The sequence below is a fragment of the Aulonocara sp. 'chitande type north' Nkhata Bay genome, linkage group LG20 (assembly GCF_057382095.1).
Source record: "Aulonocara sp. 'chitande type north' Nkhata Bay isolate Kocher_YH1m ecotype deep benthic linkage group LG20, A_spYH_male_GT1.1, whole genome shotgun sequence".
NCBI lineage: Eukaryota > Metazoa > Chordata > Actinopteri > Cichliformes > Cichlidae > Aulonocara > Aulonocara sp. 'chitande type north' Nkhata Bay.
In genome coordinates this window covers 10904056-10909457 of record NC_141363.1, presented here as the reverse complement: position 1 = coordinate 10909457, position 5402 = coordinate 10904056, and the positions used below count along the sequence as shown (strand labels likewise).

The following is a 5402-nucleotide window of genomic DNA, read 5'->3' as shown; positions in this document are numbered from 1 at the left end:
AATCTCTTCTTCATGTCCGAACAAACGCTCAATTTTGCCTTCATTAACACAAATTATACATCAAAATGTAGGTATTTTTCTTGCCTTTAACAAAATGGCACTGTCATTATTGTAGGAGTTGCCGTTTTCTCGCAAATGGCCTCGAAGCAACACAGTTAAAAAATGTCCACATTCAAAGTCTATGGAGACTTGAGTGAAAATGACAGCTGAAATTCTGTAACAGAGGCGTTTTCAACTCCTCATATCTCCTAGATGTATTTTTCTTTAGAGACCTGAAAACCGCCTTGATTTTTTTTTTCTTCCTTTTTTATTAAAGCCTGCTGATTGTTACAGTGAAAGAATGATGTCGACAGTCCGTGTACTTTTGGAGTTACAGAACATTTTGTAAGACGAAGAAACGGCAGTTTTCACCTCTCAGTTGTGGTAAACGCTTGAAATATATTATAGGGCAGGCCGCGGCGTAGAGAACGCGCTTTGGGAGCGAGAGACCCAGGTTGAAATCTAGCCAGTGGCAGTATCTAATATCGTTCCCTAATTCACTTTATAATTACAAATTCTCAACACTTGAACATTCCCACGTGTGTTCTGATCAAAACAGTGCAAGAATGAGCTCTTTAGCTTTTGATTTACAACTTATCCACATTTCTTTGCGGACACTCCTGCATGTCACAAATACATTGCACAAAGCGCATCTGTGGCTGTGTACCATTCGTGGTGCGTTGGCTCCCTCTACTGGTACGCGCCTCATTCAAATGTCGCCACACATTTAAAATTGCAGGGTGTCTTTACACTGTCATAGCTCCTAGATAGATTTCTTCAGAGCTGAAAATCGCTGTGATTATTCACCATAGCCTGCTTTGTCTTACAGTGAAAGAACGATGTCAACGTATAGCATCGTTGGTTACTTTAATTATGTTTGTTTTTTTAAATCAAATCCTACAAAACAGGACCATTGTGACACAAAACCTCTCACACACTAACACAAACTCTTTATACAGATACAGAGCTTTACATGTATAAATAAGGCAGACAAAAATGCATAAAACACAAGCTATCCACAGACTGTCGGTGGACGCCATGTCACTTTATTTTGTTTTTATCTTGTTTCTTTTTGGTGTAGCCTCATTAAACAAAATGTTTATAAAAATGACCACTTTTATTATGAATTATTAGGAAATTAATAATTCATTATTAATTATTTATTATGAACACACCTGCCACCCTCAAGTAGAGGTGGCAGAGAGGAGGCACTTGGAGTTTCGGTCGAGAAAGTGTCCGTGTGACTGAGTCCTGTCCCAGCTCTGCTTCAAGGTCTGTCGGTCCAGCTTGTTGAGGGTCTGAGAGCAAAGACGGATATCCTGGACCAGCTCTGACAAACTGTCCAGGTCTTGACTCTCCCAGGGGCCAGAGACCTGACAACCTGCAGGTTAAGCAACAAAGAATCATTTTATTTCATATCCATAATTTCCATTTTCCCCCCTATAAATATTTGACATCCAAATGTAGCCTGTTAGCTAGCATTCAGCAATGTTTTCTGCTCCATAAAATGGAAAATTAATTCACAGCTAATCTTTTTTTTAAATCTTTAAACCACACTTCTATATTGTAATGTCTGTGTGTGTAATCATCATGTAACACCTCTGTGCATACATACTAAATGTTCAAACTTAGAAATGCGTCAAAAGGAAACGCACTGATAGCAAGAAAGAAACTGTTGCCAAGTACAACTTTGCACAGGTGATAAAAACATCAAAGAAATCCAAATTGTGAATTAGTGTGAAACGGTGAATCTAAGAATAGCTTTAGAAAAAAAAAGGAACTCCATGGAGTATCTCCAAGTTCAGACATACCTTCGAGGTTTAGAAGTGTCAGTGGTCGACGGGCCTCTCTGACAGACGCCAGGATGTTGTGAAGTCCCACTGATGTAACAGACGGATTTCCTGACAGATTCAGACTCACCAGTGTGGGACACGACGAGAAGCACCTGTGAAATAATAAGAAAAAGTCCAACAGGCCAGTAAAGAGTGACAATTTAAACAAAGGCAAAGCCCCACTAACATGAGTAATAACTGAGCCGTAGAAATGACGCCCTCACACACACACACACACACACACCTCGCCAAGGTAGCTACACTGCTGTCTGTCAGCCCATTTGCAGCCAGGCTGAGGTGGGTCAGAGAGCACTCGTCCTGCAAAAACACAAAAGTCTTAACCTGATTGCACAATTATATCTTTCGACAATAAATGACATTGCATGATTTTTGCGTGCACACCTGTGACAGGACTTTGGCGAGGTGTTCCAGTGCCGGGTAATCAGCAGGCCCTCTGCAGACAGCTGACAGGTCCACGTGTGTGAGGCAGTGGAGGGGCAGAGTCTTTAACACCAGCTCAAAGCCGGTGGAGCCCAGGGGATTGAGGGACAGGCACACTGCTTTCAAATGGCCTGTGCCTGAACGTTCAGAAGATGTAAAGTTAGTTGCAGTTTTGCTTATGGATGGGAGTTCAGTGAAGCTTAAGGCTTCAGTCAGCTGCTTGTTAGAGAGTCACCTGTGAGCGCGCTGGCTAGCAGCAGTCGATGCTGCTGAAGGAAATGAGCAGTGAGACCTGCAGAGACCGCTTGGCTAGCACAGGGCAGCAGGACAGCAGACAGGACAGAGACTCAGACACGCCGTCCCCCAGTGGGTTCATACTGAGGTCCAGCTCCTCCAGGCACTTTGAGTGGAAACGAGCAGAAAAAGCAAATGATCACGAGAGCCAATTCTCTCTGACAGATATCATTGATATGAATCAGGTTAGCTTGTTATTAAGATCTAAGGTAGTTATTAAGACCAGAGGTACTTAAATACAGGTTAGATGGTAAACCTGGAGCTGCCACTATTGGCTAGCTGAGGCCCTTACCGGGAATGCAGGTGCACTCTGTCCCTTTAAAGCATTTACAGCCTTCTCCAGGCCGTCCCCTGTAATGCAGTTGGCAGAAATGTCCAGCAGCTGCAGACGAGGCATGGTGAGCGTTGTGGCAATCAGCTCAGGGAGAAGGTCGTCATACATACGGTTTCCAGAAATTCGCAGCTCCGTGAGGCTGGCCTGAAGTTTTAGGGCACGGAGGAGCGGGCTGAGGGAAGAGGCGGCCAAACTGAGACATTTGGAGTCCTGACACGGAGGAACCCCGGTCCCGAACCTCACATAGCCGGGAGACACGCTTGTTCTCATCTACAGGTAGAAAGAGATGGTACTTCATAACAGAATACAAGAATGCACATGTGTCCGTTTTATAATGCATTTCCTCTGTGTTGCTCACCCACTGCTAGACTTTGACAGGCCTTCTTGTATCGCTCAGGGAGAGGAGGGAGATCCCCACGAGCAAACGTCAGCCAGAACCCACAACACAAACCCATCAGTTATCCTGCACTGGTGCGGGAAAGTGAAGCCAAGGATTCAATCCCAAAAACTGTGATTCCTTCAGTGTCTTCTGGAAGCTGGCTCCAAAAGCAAGTCAGCATCCAGTCTGGTAATAGAAATGGTTCTAATCTTTACAGTTTCTCAGATTGTAGTTTCTCAGGCAGCTTGTTAACATAATCAGCCCTTCACCTTCTTACCAGAATCATACAGTCTAAAACCTGCACGCCTCATCTGGGTAAGAAAGATGAAGTCATTGTGGAAGGACCTAGAACCTCCATTCCTTCTATCAGTGATTTAATGAAAAGACCTCTGTGTCTATGAGAAAGTCTATTTTATGAATTTGGGCCATACTTTGCCTAAGAAAAGGAGTATGCTCACTGGCTGACATGCAAGCTGTTTCACAGTCATAGCCGTCCTCTTGTCACTGTGGGTTGTTTTGTTTTTTTTAAATCCAAGATAGCAACGGTGACAACATTTGTCTTAAACACTCGTGATCAGACTTCATCAACCAATCATGGTAGTCTTCAGCATCTTTTAAATTGTCTGTGGTCCAAGTATGGTCACTTCTGGCTCTCCTCAGTGTCACCTCACCTCTTCATTTGTGTGCAGGACGGCCAGTAGCTGGTCCTGCGGGGAGAGCAGAGCGCCTTCTTTCTGCAGAGAGAGACGAGGCAGGAGGCCACATTTCTGGTAGTAACGCTGAGCTGCCTGCTCACACAGCCACGACACAGAGCAGGAGTTGGCCTCACTGGGATGCAGAGCAATGACCGGCGATTAAACAGAAATTAAAAACAAAACAACAACAACAACAAAAAAACACTATACCAATCAGATTGGGATTTATTTTTATGTACTGCTCAAACTTAAAACTTTTCACCGACCTTTGTGGAACTGGGATCAGGAAGACGTCTTCCTGAACCCGGACCCTCATTCTGATTGGTGGAGGAAGTGACGTGGGCATAGGAGCAACCAAAGTTTGAGTTGGAGGCTAGAGTAAACAAAATAAAACATTCAAGCACTGTTAAAACATCTGTATTTAATGTCGTCAACTCTTTGTAGAAAGACAAAGCAGAGTCTGTGGAGGGATCAGAAAGTCTAAACATCAGGAAAGTAAAAGTTTGTCAGGTGATGCTACAAAACACCAAGGTATAACTATATATAAGATCCGAAATGGGCGATGTCATCTTTTACTCCTGGACAAAGCCCACGGCATCCAGGCTGCAGAAATATGTAAAAACAGCTCGCCCGTTTTGATCAGCTCGCGCTCATTTACTTCCACATTCATCACTGTTCAAAATGAATCAGAAATGAAGACACATCATCTTCAAGTTATATCCCCTAGTGACACTGAATTATAGTTATTCTCTCACTGAGTGTGCATTTCCTGAATAATTCATGTGTAGTCTCACTCTGACTATCACCTTTTCACACTTGGAGTGACTTATTCACAATCACTGTGTTGTGTGTATTTCCTTAGTTAGTGTTACTCCATCCGTAACTAACAAACAGCAAAAGAGCATTCCACTTCTGACCTAAGCATGGATAAGGAGAGGTGGGGGCGGTGTGTCTGATCTCCAATCGTCATCATCTGCATCCCCAAGCTGTTCTTTCTCTGAGAGAGGCCTCTACTGGACAGGGAGGAAACTGCAGATCCTGAAAGAAAAAGGGCACAACAAGCTAGAAAAGTGGGAAAAGCACGAAAAAGAAAAACCAAACAAACCCAGTCTAATCTGCAGGCCGTGTCCGAGTTCAAATACTTGTTTTGAATTCCAGCTGCAGAAGATAAGGCAGTTTCCTCTACTCTTGGCCCAGATGAGTGTGGTAAAAAGCAAACTTACAAATCAGATGTCCTTGCAGAGCCTTAACTCCATCCTGTACATCCGATATGGACTGAAGCTGTCTGGTGAGGCTTGCTATGAACACCAGCTGCCTGATAATGTTGATGACCCACTCTTTCTGTGAGCCAGCACAGCCTGTGTGTGTGGAGGGATGTCGGAAAAAAA

General features: G+C 43.9%; 1 pseudogene; it reads right to left on the bottom strand.

The window, feature by feature from the left end:
- Positions 1 to 379: 379 nt before the first annotated feature.
- Positions 380 to 4941, bottom strand: LOC147305218 (tonsoku-like protein; annotated as a pseudogene).
- Positions 4942 to 5402: the final 461 nt, after the last annotated feature.